Raw genomic sequence first — 20,011 nt, 5'->3', positions numbered from 1 at the left:
TGTTGTGATTCTGACGAGAAACCAACCATCTCTTCCAGTCACTCACCTGAAGTGAAGGAAGGCTGTTTGCTTTCAGAATATCATGGCAAGTTTTCATCATTGTCGATCTGCATGCACGGGCAGAGCAAGCAGTGAAGTGGACTTTCTTGCACATTATTTCTGTTTCGATACAAAAAGCAGGAGATTGAATGGCTGACGATATGCAAAAGCAGAGACGAGGTGGCCGAGAGGTTAAGGCGATGTACTGCTAATCTATTGTGCTCTGCACGCATGGGTTCGAATCCCATCATCGTCGTCGTTGGCTCACAGCTTGACCACGTTTTGACATTCATATTTAACCTCATCGCCAAATTCTCCTTTTACTTGCAGGGATGCTGTACTTTCCTCATGTCATGTCTCAAATTAATAATATATTCGTCAAAAGGAGAACGGTTGCAGAACAATGGCATGGGGCACTAATTAGATAGGTATCTGAGAGACAGCACATGCACGATGGGCCATTATATCATTTCTCACACCGTCTGAATCTGGGAGCTGCGCTTTTCACTGTCGGCGGCTCGTTGGTCCACGGGAATGATTCTCGCTTCGGAATGATCACATTTGAAATGCGAGAGGTCACGGGCCAAATCCCGGACAATCCCGCCATGTTTTACTCAAATTTTCGCGTCTAACAGCCGCTCGACATGTGAGAAAACAGACATATTTCACGTTAAAACGTATGATTTTATGCCGATGTTCCACAAGCATCCAAATCCCAGAGCAAAGTGAAACCCGCCAACGTGAGTAAAGTTAAAATATCTCATAGGTACTCGGCTCTGTGACTCGTTGGATAACCTAATCCCTTGTTTGGTTCCGGCCAATACTTGATCAGTATATCTTCCTGTCTTTACACATACGTTCACCTCAATTGGTACAAGCACACATTCAGTGTCAATCTCCACATCTGCCCTGAATATGAGTGCGTCCTGTTTCTCTAGAGCTGAAAAGATGAGAGAAGCTGCCTTTGAATTCGTCCATTGGCTGCCAAATTTCTAAGCGGACAGGAAATCAATCCGGGCTGGCAAAGCTGCATGAGCTGATTAAAAAGCGGTCACACCTTATATTGTAGGGATGTTCTCGTCTTCTGGCCTCAACATTATGTTCAATGTATCGGATGATAAGCACCGCTCCCATTGTCTGGTAATGGTTCTGCTATTCCCACTAACACTTCCTCTGGACCATCCTTTGTTACTTTTCAGAATGGCAGGCAGTGACTAGTGGAGTGCCGCAAGGTTCTGTGCTGGGGCCCCAGCTGTTTACATTGTACATTAATGATTTAGACGAGGGGATTAAATGCAGTATCTCCAAATTTGCAGATGATACTAAGTTGGGTGGCAGTGTGAGCTGCGAGGAGGATGCTATTAGGCTGCAGAGTGACTTGGATAGGTTAGGTGAGTGGGCAAATGCATGGCAGATGAAGTATAATGTGGATAAATGTGAGGTTATCCACTTTGGTGGTAAAAACAGAGAGACAGACTATTATCTGAATGGTGACAGATTAGGAAAAGGGAAGGTGCAACGAGACCTGGGTGTCATGGTACATCAGTCATTGAAGGTTGGCATGCAGGTACAGCAGGCGGTTAAGAAAGCAAATGGCATGTTGGCCTTCATAGCGAGGGGATTTGAATACAGGGGCAGGGAGGTGTTGCTACAGTTGTACAGGGCCTTGGTGAGGCCACACCTGGAGTATTGTGTACAGTTTTGGTCTCCTAACTTGAGGAAGGACATTCTTGCTATTGAGGGAGTGCAGCGAAGGTTCACCAGACTGATTCCCGGGATGGCGGGACTGACCTATCAAGAAAGATTGGATCAACTGGGCTTGTATTCACTGGAGTTCAGAAGAATGAGAGGGGATCTCATAGAAACGTTTAAAATTCTGACGGGTTTAGACAGGTTAGATGCAGAAAGAATGTTCCCAATGTTGGGGAAGTCCAGAACCAGGGGTCACAGTCTGAGGATAAGGGGTAAGCCATTTAGGACCGAGATGAGGAGAAACTTCTTCACCCAGAGAGTGGTGAACCTGTGGAATTCTCTACCACAGAAAGTAGTTGAGGCCAATTCACTAAATATATTCAAAAGGGAGTTAGATGAAGTCCTTACTACTCGGGGGATCAAGGGTTATGGCGAGAAAGCAGGAAGGGGGTACTGAAGTTTCATGTTCAGCCATGAACTCATTGAATGGCGGTGCAGGCTAGAAGGGCTGAATGGCCTACTCCTGCACCTATTTTCTATGTTTCTATGTTTCTATGTTATTGCCCGATTACCACCCACTTTGCCTTTCTCCATTGTGCCATTTATTATTTAATCACACCTGCGTTCCACTGTATCACAGATGTTCCATTTGACCTTTCTCGCTGCGTACTATTTCCAGGCGCTATTTTTGTTGAAAACTTTTGTAATCTTTAACTTATTCCTAAAATATCGGAATGATTATCTGACAGAACGTGAAACCGGATTCTTCCTCCACAAAATCTGAACGACCTGCCGAATTTTACATATTCATCTGTTTTTATTCATTCTATTTCTGTGTCCCTTTTAAGGGGATGTGCTGTCTGTCCGAGATCATTCTCTGTCTCTTTAAAATTGTATGCTATCAGACCCTCATCATTCTGTGTCTGTTTAAAAGGGATGTGCTGTCTGTCCCGGATTTCCAATTTCAAATTTCAAAACCTGCCTTTGGAGGTTAAGGAATTTTAGTTTGTTTGTGTGTTTGTGTAAGCTAGAGTGTGTGCAAACGTGCTGTGCGATCTTACTGTCATGTGAGAAAAATGCATTACATGCAACTTGAAATCGTACTGATTTGATTGAACACTCTTTCGTTGACTCCCTGACGGTAGAAGAATCTGCTGCGGGATTTTGCTATTCCACATCTGAAAGAAGGGAAAATACACAAGTTGGAGATATAGCGATTTTAGGCAGGGGTTGCATGTGGGCTGTGTGACATGATGACATCCTGCGTCCTTATTTTCAAATTCAAATCAAATCAAACCAAGACAAGACACGACTGACTGACTGAATTTGTTTATACATGTATATATATATATATATGTGTATATTTATATACAATCCCAAATTTTTAACTTCCAAAATAAACATGCTTTTTCTGTTCTGCCTGCACTGGGCTCTATTACATTTGACCTCTTTCACAGCACAAGCAGCTGCTGTCAGATCCAGCAGAAAGACACACGCGACTTTAAAAGGTCGCCCTTGTGGCCCACATCTTACCTCATGGCTTGTCTTCCAACATGGGCTTTCTGTGTTTGGGTATTTATTGACTGCAACCCTCATTTCCAATGGAATTCTTCTAGTCACACAGCCTTCGTTCAATGAAAAAATACATAGATTATGAATCAATTATTTATTTAATTAAAACAACTCAAATTCAATTTTTTTTAAATACAATTTAAATGCATTAATTTTCTTAAAATGTTAAATATTTGTATATTTCAGACTGGGCTGGTTTTACGTCCCTCCCTCCTTCCTGACTATCTGTCACCTGTGGCTTCAATAATAGTCTCTGTCCCGCGTGGTCCTGAGCCCCACTGCACAATTGCCTTCAGGGATGATCTAAATCTAACTTTATTCTTGAAAAAAAGGGAACTGCTGTCAGTCAAGGGTTATTCTGCATCTGGGTAAAAGGGATGTCCTTGCAGTCCCGGATCATTCTGTGTCTGTTTAAATGGGCTGGTTGTCAGTTCCGGTTCATATTCTTTCCCTTTATAACGGATTTTCTCAAAAACCCGGGTCATCCTGTATAGTTTGAGAAGGAGTATGATTTCAGCTGCAATAACCGAATTGTTAAACTGTTGTGTTCCAATTTATATTGGGCTTGCCTGCGCCGGTGCGCACCCAGATCGCAGTGCATCTGTTCATTGACTCGAAATATGCTCATCTTTTCCAAAATCCACTCCTTGATATTGCAGTTGCCCCGAATTTGCTCGCAATATACACAAAAACACAATGGATGTTGCTGGCAACGGCCGCGTGGCCTAATGTCCCCTTGACGATCCATTGTTGGAATATTATTCGTGTCCTCTCACGTAAAGAATAATAGAAAATATTTTTTCAGAGTTTCTGCCATCTCCATGTTTCCCATTATTAACTCTCCGGTCTCATCCTATTAGGAACCAAGGTTTAAACTAGCCACGATTTTAATGTTTATATAGCGATAGAAACTCTTGCTATCTGTTTTTATATTTCGTGCATATAGTCTAAGTTCACATTCTTAATCATTTGTTTGTCAACCATTGTTGGCTTTTAAACGCTTCCCAATCTTCAGCCTCCCACCAGTTTTGGCCACATTGTCTGTCCTTGTTTTTAATTGGATTCCGTCCTTTATTTCTTTTGTTATCCACGGAAGGCCATCGTTTCTCTTTCGCCGTTTCTTCCTCAGTGGAATATATTTTTCTGGAGATTCGTGAAATATGACCTTTTATGCACACCGCTGTTCGCCAACTGTTCATCAAGCTAATGATTGGACATGAAGTCTGGTTTTATAAAGTTAAAATAGAATTAACAAGTGTATAATGCGCCCAGGGCAAGACTCGAACCTGCAAACGTCCGATAACATTCTGATTTATATAAGAATCACACACCTTATTATTTAAGTCACATCGCATCTGCTCTTAATATTCATGTAATGAGAGATTAAAGCCCTGATAATACTTATATCACTTCCATTATTTGCAGCCCAACAGTGGATGTGAACCACACACTGATTGAAATATGAGAAGTCCGGGAGACCAAAAACAATGCAAGCGTTTCCTCTCGTCCTTCTTTCCAGCTTTTCTGCTGCCCTCAGGTAACTTCGTTGCCTCTTGTCCTCCACAGTAAAGCTCATAATTCAATGAAGTTAAACTATAGCTGAGGCTCTTAATCTATGCCGGTGACTGCATTTCACCAACTCCCTCCCACTTCGGTGCCAAACTTTTGCTCCCGAGCTGTCTCCTTGAGGAGTGTCCTATATTCGCAATTTCGCCCGTCACTGCCGTTACCTTCACCAATCGGCTGCTGAAATCCTGACCATGCCTTCGTTATCTTACTTGTCTACTCCAACGCTCTCCTTACTGGCCTCCCACGATTTACCCTACGTAAACTTGAGGTCGTTCCAAAACTCTCTGGCTGTATCCAAATTCGCATCAATCCCATTCACCCAGCACCCTGATGCTCGCTCACCGATATTGGTTCGCGCTGAAGCAATGCTTGGATTTCAAAATTGGCATTGTTGTGTTCACATCTCCGTTATGACCCCGCTCCTCCCAATGCCATTAATCTACTCCATCCCCATAACCACTGGAGATATACGAACTCTCCTAATTCAGCCATCTTGAATATCCCTGATAATAATCGTTCAACAATCGCTGGACATTCCTTCAGCTGCCTTAACCCTCATCTCTGGAATTCCTTGTCAAACCTCTCCTCCTCTCCCCACGACTTTAGGACGCTTTGTAACCTAGCTCTGTGGCCAAGCTTTTGCTCATCTACTCTAATTTCTCCTTCTGTGGTTTGGTATCAAATTATCGTTTTATATGATAAGAACATGAAACCATAAAAAATAAGAGAATAAGCCATTTGGCCGCTCGAGCTCACTCTGCCATTGTATTTGATAACGGCTCATCTGATCATGGACGAAGCTCTTCTTCCCATTCCGCACACCATAACCCTTATTGTTCAAAAATATGTCCATCCCCACCTTAAATATATTTGATGACCCAACCTTCAAAGTTCTCTAGAACAGAGAATTCCATAGATTTACAACCCTCTGAGTGAAAAACATTATAATCTCAGGTTTAAATGGGCGGCTCTTTATTCTGAGACAATGTCCCCTCGTTTTAATTTCCCCTATGAGTGGAAATATCCTCTGTGCATCTACCTTTTCGAGACCCCTCATTATCTCAAATGTTTCGATATCATCACCTCTCATTCCCCTGAAACTGCAATGAGTACTGGCCCACACCTACCCAACCTATCTGCATAGGTCAAGCTTCTCATCTCCGAAATCATTCCAGTGAGCCTTCTCTGAATAGACTCCAATGCAACTATATCCCTCTAACGACAGATACCAAAATTGCATGCAGTACTCCTGGTGAAGCCTCACTAATAACCTGTAAATTTGTAGCGGGACTTCTCTGCTTTTATACTCTATCCCCCTTGCAAAAAAGGACAACATTCCATTTTTGCTCCTGATTAATTGCAGTACCTGCATACGAATATTTTTTTGCTTCATGCACAAGGCTACACAAGTCTTTATGTACTGCAGCGCTTCGCAATTTTTCTCAATTTAAAATTGAATTTGGTTTCCTATTTTTTCTGCCAAAGTGGATAACCTCACAATATCGCACATGGTTCGCCGTCTGCCAAATGTTTGCCCACTCATTAGCCTGTCTATCTCACTTTGCAGATGTTTTATGTCCTCCTCACAATGTGCTTTTCCATCTATCTTTGTATATTCAACACATTTGGCTAAATTACACTCGGTCCTTTCATCCAAGACATTAATACAGATTGTAAATAGTTTGGGATCCAGAAGCCAGATCCTGCGGCACCCCACTAGTGAGCTTTGCCAACTCTACAATTCCCATTTATTCCGACTCTCTGTTTTTTGTTATTTAGCCAATGTTAATACATTACTCCCAACCCTATGAGCTTCTATTTTTGCAGTAACTTATTATGTGGCAATTTATCGAATGCCTTCTAAAAGTCTAATTACACCACATGCACTGCTTCCCCCTTATCTACCTGCTCGTTACATCCTCAAAGCACTCCAGCAAATTCGTCAGGCATGATTTCCCTTTCAGAAAACAATGCCGATTCTGCTTTATTGCATCACGCTATTCCACATATCCCACAATGTGGGAACAGCCGGCTCAAGGGGAGAAAAATAGAGTGGAGACAGGGATTCATCTGTTCCGTGGGGCACGAAAAAGGTTGAAACGATGGTTGTACTTGGCTCTACGGGGTTGGGCAATTATGTGGTTGGCGGCCGTGTGGGACGATCCGCAGAGGAGGGTAAGATCAGTGAAAGTCTTGGAATCGATGCGCTGATGTTCGCTGATGGTCCAGGGTGAGCGAGGATGAGGTTTGGGTCTAAGGGCAACTATTAATGATGAAACACCGTGATAGTTTTTAATTCTGTTTCTTTCAAAAAGACATAAGCATTAGAAACAGGATTTAGCCATTCAGCCCCTCGAGCTTGCTGCGCCATTCAATGAGGTCATGGCTGATTTTCTACCTCAACCCTACTTTCCTGCTTTGTCCCATATCCCTTGATGCCCTTAATATCCCCAAATCTATCGATCGCTGTCATGAAAATATTCAAAGACTGAGCCTCCACAGCCCTCTGGGGTATCTAATTCAAAAAGATTCAGCACCCTCTGAGTGAAAATGTTTCTCCTCGTTTCAGTCCTAAATAGCATATCTTTTATTCTGAGACAGTGTCCCCTGGTTCTCGACTACCAAGACAGAATAAACCTCCTCTCTGCATTTATGCTGCCAAGCAATGTCAGAATGTTGTCTATTTCAATGAGTTGCCTTCTCATTTTTCTAAGCTTGAGCGAATATATTCCTAGTCTACTCAATCTCTCTTCATCGAACCATCCCAACTTCCCAGGAATCAGTCTGGTGAACTTTCCTTGCTCCCTCTCTATGCTTCCTGAGCTTAGCAGACCAAAACTGGACACATTCTTTGCACTCCAAACAAATTAACGGCTGTGAACCTTTCACTGATTGAGAAACTAAAACTCCAAAGTTAATCTACATTCCGTACACTTCCTCTGCTGCCGTCAGGAAGTTTCTTGGCTTCTTGACTTCTTTCCAAATCCTCCTCAATCCCATAACTTAAACCACAGTCCATTAAACTAAACCACTGACTGCATGCAATCAAATCCTTCCTCACTGGCAGCCAACCTTTTACCTCTGAGCTATGGAGTATCCCACGTGCGTCACATCAGCCATCTCAACACTTGCCTCTGCGCAGCTACTGCTGAAATCCTTATCCATGCATTTGTTGCCTCTGGACTGGACTATTCCAATGCACTCCTGGCTCGCCACCCACGTTCTACGCTATGTAAACTTGTGCTCATCCAAAAAATTGACTGCCTGTCTCCTAACTGGCACCAAGCCCGGTCACCCATCGCCCCTGTGCTCGCTGACCTACATTGGGTCCCGGTTAAGTAACTCATAGGATTATAAAATCTCATCCTTGCTTCCAAATCCCTCCATGACCTCGCCCCTCCCTATCTGTCATTTCCTCCAGCTCCATAACCCCGTGACCTATCTTCACTCCTCCAATCCTGTCTCGTTGTGCATCCCTGATTATAATCACGCCACCATTCGCTGCCATACCTTCAGCTTCCTGGGCCCTTAGTTCTGGAATTCCATTACGAGATCTCTGAATCCCCCTCACTCTTTCTCCTCATAGAATAATAGAAATAATACGACACCGAGGGAAGCCATTTGTGCCATTGTGTCTCTGCCCGCTGGCAAATAGCTAACCAGCCGAATCCAACACCCAACACGAGGTCCGTCGCCCTGTAGGATACGGTTCTTTAAGTGCACATCCAAGAACCTCATAAATAGTGGTGGTGGTTTCTGCGTCTCCATCCTTTCAGCAAGTGAGTTCCAGACAGCCACCATCATCTGGATAAATGTATTCCCCACATCTCCTCTCTAATCATGATACCAACGATTTTGCTTCGATGCGCCTGATTTTTGACCCCTCTGCTAAGGCAAATGTGCTTTCTAATATCCTTGCTAACCATTCTATCTAGGGCCCTCATATTTCATGCATTTCAATTCAATCTTTCATCAGCCTCCCCTGTTCCAAACAAAGTAAAATACAGTTCATCCAATCTTTCCTCATAGCTTCAATTTTGCAGTCGATGCAACATCCTCGTAATATCCTCTGTAGCCTCTCGAGTGCTGTCAAATATTTCCTGTAATGTAGTGACCAGAACTGGAGCAGTACTCTAGCTGTGCCCTACTGTTGTTTTGCTATTGTACCGTAACTTTCCTGCACTTACATTCTATCCATTGGCTAAAAAGCAAAGGATTCCATGTGCCATTTGTACTAATTAATCGACCTGTTCTCTAACTTTAAGGATCTGAGGGCATACACTCGAAGGTCCCTCTGTTCCTCCACACCTCTCAGTATCCTGCTATTTTGTGTATCTTGTTGTACCTCCCCAATTGCATAAGCTCACACTTCTCTGGATTGATTGTCATTTTTATCTTTTCGACCTAACTGACTGGTCGATCGATATCATCCTGCAGTCTAAACTTCCCACTTCACTGTCGAACACAAAGACAATTTTTGTTTCATTTGTAAACTTCTTTACCTTGCTCCCTACATTTATATCTAAATCATTAATATAAACTCAGAAAACAAAGGACTGAGCACTGAACCCTACGAACCCCATTGTAAACATTCTTTTGTTTGTAAAAACATATATCAACCATTTTCTTCCTGCACTGAGCCAATTTTCGATCCGATTTGCAACACTCCCTTAACTACCATGTGCTGTTACTTTTTTGAGCAGCCTGCGATGTGAGACTTTGTCAAAAGTCTTGTTAAAATCCATGTGGATCACGTCAAATGCACTTCCCTTATCGCACCTCTTAGCTACCTCCTCAAAAAATTCAATCAAGTAAGTCAGACATGACCTTCCCTTAACAAATCGATGCGGACTGTTTTTTGAATCAATGTCTTTCTAAATGAAGGTTTATTCTGTCCCTCTGCGTTGATTCCAATAATTTTCCTCTTACCAGGTTTTAAATAATTGTCTGTAAATATTCGGTGCTTCACTTTGTCCATTTATAAATAATGGTACAACGTTAGCAGTTAGGCAATGTTTTTGTACCACTCCTGCAGCGATGGAGATTTCTCAAATGATGGTCAGGGCCTCGCAATTTCCACACCTATTTCTTTTAATAGCCTGGGATATATTTCATTGAGTCCTGGAGATTTATTTACATTAGAAGATGCCAAACCCCTTAATCATTGTTCCCTTGCTATGTTTATCCAAGCCAATATTACATTCTCTTTTTCCTTAACTTTAACGCTGGCATCGTCGCCCTCCTTTATTAAATTGCTGCAAAGCTTTCATTTAGTACCTTACTTACAGACTCCACCTCCACACATAGGTTACAATTTTGGTCGCCCTATATTGTCCTTCGTTATCCTCTTGTTCTTTGTGCAATTGTGCAACATCTTTCGATTTTCTTTGATTCAACGTGCCAGTATTTTCATGCTTTCACTTTTCTTTCCAACTTTCCTTTTTAATTTCACCCCCAGGCTTTCTGCAGAACTGGCCTCGAGATTGTTGATAAAAGCTTCCTGTGTTTGCCTTTTCTTTCCCTGTATGCACGTTGTCATCCAGGCGGCTCTATATTTGACACAGTTGCCGTTTTTCTTTCTAGGAACATGTTGACACTGAACTTGTATCTCCTTGTTCACTGCCTCCCTCTGCTCTGACACTGATTTATCTTCAATGAGCTGTTTAAGGTGCACTTTTTCTATTCATCGAATCATGGAATCACGGAATTATACAGCTCAGAAGGAGGCTATTTCTGCCCGTCGCGTTGGCAACGTCCAATAAAGATCTATCAAGCCTAATCCCACTTTCTCCCTCTTGATCCACAGCCCTGTAAATTACGGCACTTCAGATACACATCCGAATACTTTCGAAATGTGGTGACCGTTTTTTCACCTCCCACCCTTTCAGGCAGTGCGATGCAGGACAATCCCTCTCTCACGCTCCCTCCCCCAATCCGCAAACCATAATCTGGGTGAAGAACTTTCCTCTCATTCCCCACTAAACCACCTACCAATTACTTTAAAGCTATGCCTTCTCGTTGTTGACCTCCTCTGCTGAGGGAAAAAGGTCCTTCCTATCCACTTTATCGAGGCAGCTCCAAAGTAAACACCTGAACAAATTCTCCCCTCAGCCTCCTATGTTCTCGAGAAAATAAAACCAGCCTGTTTAATCTTTCCCCATATCTAAAATTCCCCATTCCAAGCCACATCCTGGTAAATCTCCTATGTACCCTGTCTCGTGCAATCACGTGTTTCCTGTAATATGGTGACCAGAACTTCACGCAGTACTCCAGCTGTTCATTCAGTTCCAGCATAACCGACCTGCTCTTATATTCTATGCCTCGTCATTTACGGAAAGTATTCCGGATGCCTTCTTCATGCACTTTTCTGCCTGTGCTGCTACATTCATGTGTATGTGGACATGCATTAAACATTCCCTTTGTTAGTGTACACTTCTCAGTGCCCTACCATTTAATGTGTATTCCTTTGCATTGTTAGCCATCCCCTAATACATTACCAAATACTTCTCCGCAGTAAATTCCATTCACCACGATTATGCCCACGTGACCACTTAATTGAAACCGAGCGACATTCAAGAACGTTATTCTTCATTATCATCCATACAGCCAAAGGTTGTGTCATCTGGAAACTTTTTAATCATACCCCTTTATTCACATCTAATTCATTGATGTATACTTTAAAAAGCAAGGAGCCATGATGAGCCCCACTCGAACAGCCTTCCAGTTGTGAAAACACCTATTACCCTTTGCTTGCTGCCTCCAGGAACATTTTGGATCCAACTTGCCACGTTGCATTGAATTTCATGGGATTTTACTTTCCTGAGCAGTCTGCCATGTATAACCTTGTCGATAGCCTTGTTAAGATCCAGATACACTACATCAAATGCGCTACCCTTGTGGACAATCCTTGTCAGAAAATTTAATCAATTTAGTCATACAGGACCTTCCCTGAAAACAGCTATGCTGAATGTCCTTGACCAAACCTAGACTTTCTCAAAAATATTTATCCTTTTCCTCAGAATTTTTTCCAATAATCTTTCCACAACCGAGGTTCGGCTGATTGGTCTGTAATTGATCATCGATCTCTTTCACCTTTTTAAACAAATATACGACATTAGCAGTCCTCCAGTCCTCTGGCTCCATAACTGGAGCCAAAGAGTATTATTATGGTCAGACGCTATGCTATTTCGTCTTTTGCTTCTGTTAAAAGCCAAGGTACATTTCACGTGGCGCTGTGAATTTTTCCACTTTCAAAGCTGTTAACCTGCATAAGACTTCCTCTCTGACTATGTTTATTTCATTTAATATTTTACGTACCTTTCCCCCGCCCCCGAAGGAAACATCTGCATCGCCGCTCTCTTTTATGAAAACAAATGCAAAGTATTCATTAAGAACCGTAAACAAATATTCCACCTCCGCACATAGATTACTTTACGGTCTCTAATGAGCGCTACTCATTCTTTAGATATCGTCTTGCTTTTAAGGAATTTATAAAACATTGGGTTTTCGTTGATTTTACTTGCCAAAATAGTTTCATGCACTCACTTTGCTTTCCTAATTTCATTCTTAATTTCACGTTTGCACTTCCTATAATCTTCGAATGTTTCTGATGCGTTGATGCATCGCTATGGCATAAGCCCCTATATTTTCCTTTATTCTACCCTGTAAACCCCTTGGTATCCAGGGGGCTCTGGATTTGCTAGTCGCACCCTCTTTCTTTGAGGGAACGTACATGCTCGGAACCCTGAGGATCTGCTCCTTGAATGCCTCCCAATACTCCGACACAATTTTGGCTTCAAATATGTTTTCAGTCAACGTTGCCTAAATCCTATGTCTGCTTTATAGAATTGGCTTTTCCGCAATTGAGATTATTTATTGCTTTCTAATCTTGTATTTTTCCAAAACTACACTAAATGTAACTGAATTACGATCTCGATTACGATAATGCTCTCTGACTGATAACTCTTCCACCCGCTCAGCTTCATTAACTAAAACTAAGTCAGAAACGCCCCTCCCTTCTTTGGCTTGCTATATAATGGCAAATAAAGATCTCCTGAATGCATTTTATTAATGTTGCCAAAATATGTAATCCGCACTAATTCTATCCCAGTTAAGATTTGAGTAGTTGCAACCGACTTCTATTCCTCCTCTATAACTTTGCCAACAATGTTTGATCTTCTCTCTCATTCTGACTACTAGCGGTCGAAAATACACGTCCAGCAGTGTGGTTGCCGCGATTATGTTGTTCCATTGATCCCATATATCTAGAATTGATGATCCATCAAGCATGTTATCTCTCCTCAGCTGCAGTTGTTACTTTAATCAACACGGCGACGTATCTCCTCCCCTCTTTTTTATCCCACTCTCTCTCCCGCCTAAAAATCATTTCAGCAGATATGTTCACCGAACATAACTGCCCTTATTTCAGCCATGTCTACGCAATAGGTATAAAATCATACTCATCACTGGCACGTGGCGTTGGGAGTATTCCGGAAATGACTACTTTTGGAGTCCTTCTTTTTAATCTCTCTCCTAGCTCCATACAATATAGCTGCAGTGCCTGATCCATCTTTATTCCTGTATCATTGATACAATAATGGACCACAGCCTATGGTTCTTCACTCACTCCCCACGACATCCCCTGCAGCCGCTCAGTTCAAAACTTGACCCTGCACCATGGAGGCAACGTACCTGACTGGAATGTGATCTGCCGCCAGTCTGTTCCACTAACAATCGAATATTTTACCATTATTGCTCTTCCACGCTTCTCCCTCAACCCTCGCCCCCCTGTGCAGCTGTGCCAGCAGTGGCACCGTGGAATTAGTTCTCACTGCATTCCCGGAAGAGCCATCACCACACCAGTACGGAGAATAGAATACTGTTAGCGGAGCAAGATGCAGTCAGGGGACTTCTACAATACCTGGCTGCTCCTCCCCTTCTTCTGACGACCACACATCCATTCCCTGCCTGCACTCTCTTAAGCTGCCGGGTGATCATCTCAGGAAACGTGCTATACATGAAGCTCTCGTTCTTACGGAGTCACGGCAGTGATTCTCCCATTGATGCCCCTTCCACCTGCCTAGCTTAGTTGCATAAAACGAAGTAAAGAACCGCCCTCGCCCAAATTGGTCTTGCTAAATACAGGCTGAAAAAAAGTTATCCTGAATGCGACTGAAGAATTATATGCTGGCTATATTTTTTACAATGATTGTATCCAGTTAATATTACAGTAAATGAAATCACCCAATATTACTGCAATATGTTCATGCATCTCTCAGACATTTGCCAACACATTGCTTTTTGGGGGGCCTACTCTACTCTCCCAGCAATGTAGTTGTTCCTATTTGTCATTTAGCCTCATTTGAAGATCATTCGAACATATCACACCTTCTCATAGCTGCAATACTTTTCGTAATCAACATTGCCACCCCCTCCTTCATAATCCTGTCTCCATCTTGTTTGAAATACCTGTCATCAGGAGTGTTGAGTTGAAAATCCTGCCCCTCTTTATTCCTTGTTTCAGTAATTGCTAAGATATCATGCGCAACATAATAATCTGTACCGTCAGCTCCGCTGCTATATTCACCATACTCCTTGCATTTAGTAATACGTCAGATCGCACAGCCAAACTCATTTATTGTCTATTTTCCAATCTTTATTGGCTCTGTCGTCTGAACTGCCATACTAATCTTCGACCTTCCAGCTCTAACTGTGCTTTATCTTCTCAAATTCTATGCTCATCTTCTAAAGAATAAGTGACTGAAGGTTGTTTTCATGGGGTTCCGTAGGTCTCAGTAGTCGGTACCTTGCGTTTAGTGGTATATATCAATGCTTGAGACATAAATGTAGATGATATGATAAAGACGTTTTTAGATTGTACTAAAATCGGCTGTGTGGTTGATGATGAAGAGGAAAGCCAGAGACTGTTGGGCAGAACAATGGAAACAGGTATTCAATCATGAGAAGTCTGAGGTAATTTACTTTAGGGGGGCTATCAAGGCAAGGGATTACACCTTCAATGATAGGACACTGAGATGTATAAGGTAACAAGGGGTCCTTGGAGTGAAGTTTCACAGATCCATGAAGGTGGAACGATAGTTCGTTGAGAAGGCATACGGAATACATATTTATTAGGTGAGGCATCGTCTATAAGAGCAGGGAGGTTATGCTTCAACGCCATAAAACAACATTTGGGCCACAGCCAGTGTATTGCTTGCAGTTCTGTCCATCACAGGACAGGAAAGATGTGATTGTATGAGAGAGTATACTGCACAGATTGATGAGTAGGTGTGCATCCTACTGCTGAAGCACCAATGTTCGGATATATATTTAATTTAACATTCCAACCTCTGCAACTTATATGCAATAATTTTATTTCATATTTGATAGGGTGACACATCACCAACATAACATGCAATGTGCAGCAGATGCTGTGTGGAATTGTTCAATAAATACTGGAAACACTCAGCAGGTCAGGGAACATCGTTGGCGAGAGAAATACTGGGTTAACCTCTCAGGCCCATGAGCTCTCGGCAGATCGAACTTTTTTCCGCATTACGTCAAAGTATTGTGTGAGTATCCTTACAAACAATAAGCAGCTTTAAAACAACACGAATAATCTACTAGCAACCCCACAAAGCATGTTATCACCCATATGGTGGCCGTGCCCCCGAACATGGCGTTAGCAGCATCATGCTGTAACCAACGGTGGCAAACGTCAGTAATGTAAGCAGCTAAATTCAACATACGTTTGTGTCCGAGGCTGATATTTCCGCGACGACTTCAATTCCTGGAACTATCCTTCAAGTACCTGCACGAATCCCTCCGCATCCATCCTGCAATTATCAATCATTCACTATCCTATCGGCAATTATGGTGCATATGTTGCTGTGTGCCACAAATAACCACATCAAGCAGATTATGCAATTCGCGTCACACAAGTGCCAGGCAAAGACGATCTCCAGCAAGCAAGACTCAAAACAGCACCACTTGACTGTCAACGTTATGACTGTTATGTTTTGAATAACTCCACAAGGCTGTGTTGTGGACTTAAGTCATTGCTTCCTTGGTCTGTTTACGATAACTCCAAGGTGAGGCAGCAACATGGTGGCCTGCTTTTTATACCTGCTTGCTCCAGTTATTCACAGGTGACCCATAGGTCTCCCACACGTGTGCCCTCTGGAGGCAAGTCTTCCAAACAAGTAAGGTTCACAAACGTTATGTAATTTCTCCCCAAAATCTTGAGTACAGTTTACTTATAGGTTGAGGCGATCTGGCAGTCTGTGTTCCCTGATCGATGGCCTGAGTTGACATCCTTGCATTTGTGAGTTGATCGTGTCATCGCTGCATGGAAGCTCAGCTGGTCTGGTTGGACTGTCGGGCAAGGTGGGTTCATTATCGTGGTTGAGTTGATAACACTTGCCGATTGGTTATGTGTGGTGGATCGGAGATGGTGGGGTGTTCTTCAAATTGTTCTTGGTAGCACGTGAGTTGCAGTTCGTATGATAGAGGTGTTTTTTTACACGTTTACCCATTCAACAATTTCAAAACAAGGACTCTATTCCCTTCCTTGGCTAATCCTATGACAGCAATCCACTTGGGACCATGCACATAATTTAGAACAAACACCTGGTCATTGACTTCACTGTCATATGAGACCGCCGTGCGATCATGGCACACATTCTGCCTCTGTTGCCGGTTTTCTATGTGATCATTGATGTCCGGCTGGACGAAGGAGAGCCTGATATTGATTACTCTCTTTATTAGCAATGCTGCAGTGCGAAAACACTGAGGGAGTGGGGGCGCGTCCGGTAGCTGAGTAGGACCCTGCATAACAAGGTCTGCAAGAACATGTCAGTAAAACGTCTGAAGCTTTGCTTGATGGTTTGGACTGTCATCCGCTTGGCCATTGGAGGCGAATTTAAATGGAGCAGACCTGACCTGCTTGATACCTTTGCGGGTGTTGAATCGTTGAATTCCGAGCTGGTGAAACATGGACTATTGTCGCTGACAAGGACGTTGGTTAACCCATTGGTGGCGAACCTGGCCCTGAGGCTTTCAATGGTGGCAGTGGATGTACATGATCATATTATTACACGTTCAATCTATATTGAGGAAGCGTCCACTGCTGCTAGAAATTTCTTCCCGAGGAAGGGGCCAATGAACTTTACGTTGACACTGGACTATGATTTGGAAGACCATGATCACAGACTCAGTGGGCATCCGTGGGTGCATTGCTTAGCTGTGAGTGTATGTTGCATGGTGTACGGATGACTCTAATTCGGAGTCGATGTGGGAGCACCATACGTGCAAGCGTGCATGACTCTGCCTGCGTGCGCACTGTGAAGGCCACTTATAAGCGTTTACCTGCCCTTTTTGGGAAAAATAACGCGATTCCCCCATGGGAGACAATCCGACAGGAGTGACAATTCGTCCGTGCATCGGTGAAAAGGCTTAGAGAAAAGAGAGAATTATAGAGCTGTCAGCCTGATATCGGTAGTGCGAAAATGATGGAATCAATTATTAAGGGTTTCACAGCAGAGCATTTGGAAAGAGTTGACAGGATAGGTCCAAATCAGCATCGATTTGTGAAGGGGAAAATCATGCTTGACAAATCATCTGGAATTTTTTGAGTATATTTCCAGTAGAGTGGTAAGGGAGAACCCGTTGATGTGGTGTATTTGGACATTCAGAACGCTTTCGACTATGTCGCACACAAGAGATTAATGTGTAAAGTTTTTGCACATGGGTTTGGGGCCAATGTGCTGACGTGGATTGAGAGCTGGTTGGCAGACAGGAAGCAAAGAATAGGAGTAAATGGGTACTTTTCAGAATGGCAGGCAGTGACTAGAGGGGTACCGCAAGGTTCTGTGCTCGGGCACCAGCTGTTTACATTGTCCATTCATGATTTAGTCGAGGGGATTAAATGTCGTACCTCCAAATGTGCGGATGACACTCAGTTGGGATGCGGTGTAAGCTGCGAGGAGGATGCCATGAGGTAGCAGAGTGACATGGATAGGTTAGGTGAGTAGGCAAATGCATGGCAGATGAAGTATAATGTGGATAAATTTGAGGTTATCCAATTTGCTGGTGAAAACAGAGAGACAGACTATTATCTGAATGTTGACAGATTAGGAAAAGGGGAGGTACAACGAGACCGGGGTGTCATGGTACATCAGTCATTGAAGGTTGGCATACAGGTACAGTTGGCGGTTGAGAAATCAAATAGCATGTTGGCCTTCATAGCTAGTGGATTTCAGTACAGGTGCATGGAGGTGTTTCGACAGATGAACAGGGCCTTGGTGAGGCCACACCTGGAGTATTGTGTACAGTTTTGGACTCCTAACTTTCGGAAGGACAGTCTTGCTTTTTTGGGAGTGCAGCGAAGGTTCACCGGAATGATTACCGGGATGGCCGGACTGAGATATCAAGGAAGATTGGATCAACTGGGCTAGTATTCACTGGAGTTCAGAAGAATTAGAAGGGATCTCATAGAACGGTTCAAAATTCTGACGGGTTCACACAGGTAAGATGCAGGAAGAAAGTTCACAATGTTTGGGAAGTCCAGAACCAGGGGTCACAGTCTAAGGATAAGCGGTAAGCCATTTAGGACCGAGATGAGGACAAAGTTCTTCACCCAGAGAGTGGTGAACCTGTGGAAATGTCTACCACAGAAAGTTGTTGAGGCCAATTTACTAAATATATTCAAAAAGGATTTAGATATAATCATTATTACTAGGGTGATCAAGCAGTATGGCGAGCAAGCAGGAAGGGGGTATTGAAGTTGCATGTTCAGCCATAAACTCATTTAATGGCGGTGCAAGCTCGAAGGGCCAAATGGTCTGCTCCTGCACCTATTTTCTAGTTCCTCTTGCAATTCTCAGGGAACCACCGACCATCTCCCATTGAGGATGCACCATTTTACTGGTGATAACAAGTGCTCTTTCCTGGTCCAGGACCAGATCTGGCGATCGGTGACTGGCGACCCCTCGCTCTCAAATGCATCCAATCCCAGAAGCAAGTCTGCAGGTTGCACCATTTCCACACCGGCAGTGGGCAACAGCAACCGAGTCAGGGTGTCAGTGCAGTTCTCTGTGCCTGCTCTGTAGCGGATTACATAGTCATATGCAGACAACGTTCGTGTCCATCTTTGGATGTGAGACGAAGCATTGGTGTTGATACCTTTGCTTTCTGAGTGCAGTGATGTGAGAGGTTCCAGGTCTGTTCCGATCTCGAACCGGAGACCAAATAGTTATTTGTGCAGTTTCTTAACCCCGTATACACAAGCCAGCGCTTCTTTCTCCACCATACTACAGTCCTTTTCAGCCTTGGACAAATTTCTGGCTGCATATGCAACTGTTTGCAGTTTGCCTGATGCATTTGCTTGTTGTAACACATACTCTACCCTGTGCGACTACACATCACTTGCTGGTACCAAACGTTTACATGGTCCGACAATACACGTAATTTCTTGGAGCACAGCATGTGTCTGGCCTTGTGAAAGGCTGTTTCTTGAGATTCACCACAATCCCAGTCGTTACCCTAGCGTAGCATGTAATGTAAAGGTTCCAGCAAAGTACTGAACACCGGTAGAAAGTAAACAAAGTAGTTGAGGAGTCCCAATAACGAACGCAGCTCCGTCACGTTTTGTGGTCCGGGTGCATTCTTGAAAGCCTTCGTCTTGGAGTCCGTGTGACTGATGCCGTCGACCGCAATTTCTTTCCCCAGAAATTCGATCTCTTGCGCCAGGAAAACATACTTGCAGCATTTCAGTCTGAGTCCCACTCGATCCAGTCGCTTTTGAAACTCGTCCAGGTTTTGTAATTGATCGGTGGTGTTTCCACCAGTGATCAAGATGTCGTCCTCGTATACCACTGTGAAAGAACCGATTTCAGCAGAATCTCCTTGTTCCTCTGGAAGTTGGCCGCTGCCAATCAAATCCCAAAGGGGCATCTGTGATTCACGAACAGTCCTTTGTGCATGTTGATGCACGTCAACTTATTTGACTGTTCAGCCAGCTCCTGCTTGAAGTAAGCAGAGGTGAGGTCTAGCTTGGTGAACGACCTTCCCGCTGCGAGCGTTGCGAAAAAATCCTTCGCTTTTGGTCGTGGATACTGGTCCTGTAACGAGACTCGGTTGA

General features: G+C 43.4%; 1 non-coding gene across 1 annotated transcript; it reads left to right on the top strand.

Annotated features, from left to right (window-relative positions):
- Positions 1-213: 213 nt before the first annotated feature.
- Positions 214-295, top strand: trnas-gcu (transfer RNA serine (anticodon GCU)). Its single transcript has one exon. It is a non-coding gene; the product is annotated as a tRNA-Ser (tRNA).
- Positions 296-20,011: the final 19,716 nt, after the last annotated feature.

The sequence above is a fragment of the Pristiophorus japonicus genome, unplaced genomic scaffold (genome assembly GCF_044704955.1).
Source record: "Pristiophorus japonicus isolate sPriJap1 unplaced genomic scaffold, sPriJap1.hap1 HAP1_SCAFFOLD_33, whole genome shotgun sequence".
NCBI classification, from domain to species: domain Eukaryota; kingdom Metazoa; phylum Chordata; class Chondrichthyes; family Pristiophoridae; genus Pristiophorus; species Pristiophorus japonicus.
The sequence above is the reverse complement of the archived record's forward strand: the minus strand, read 5'-3'. Positions and strand labels throughout refer to the sequence as shown.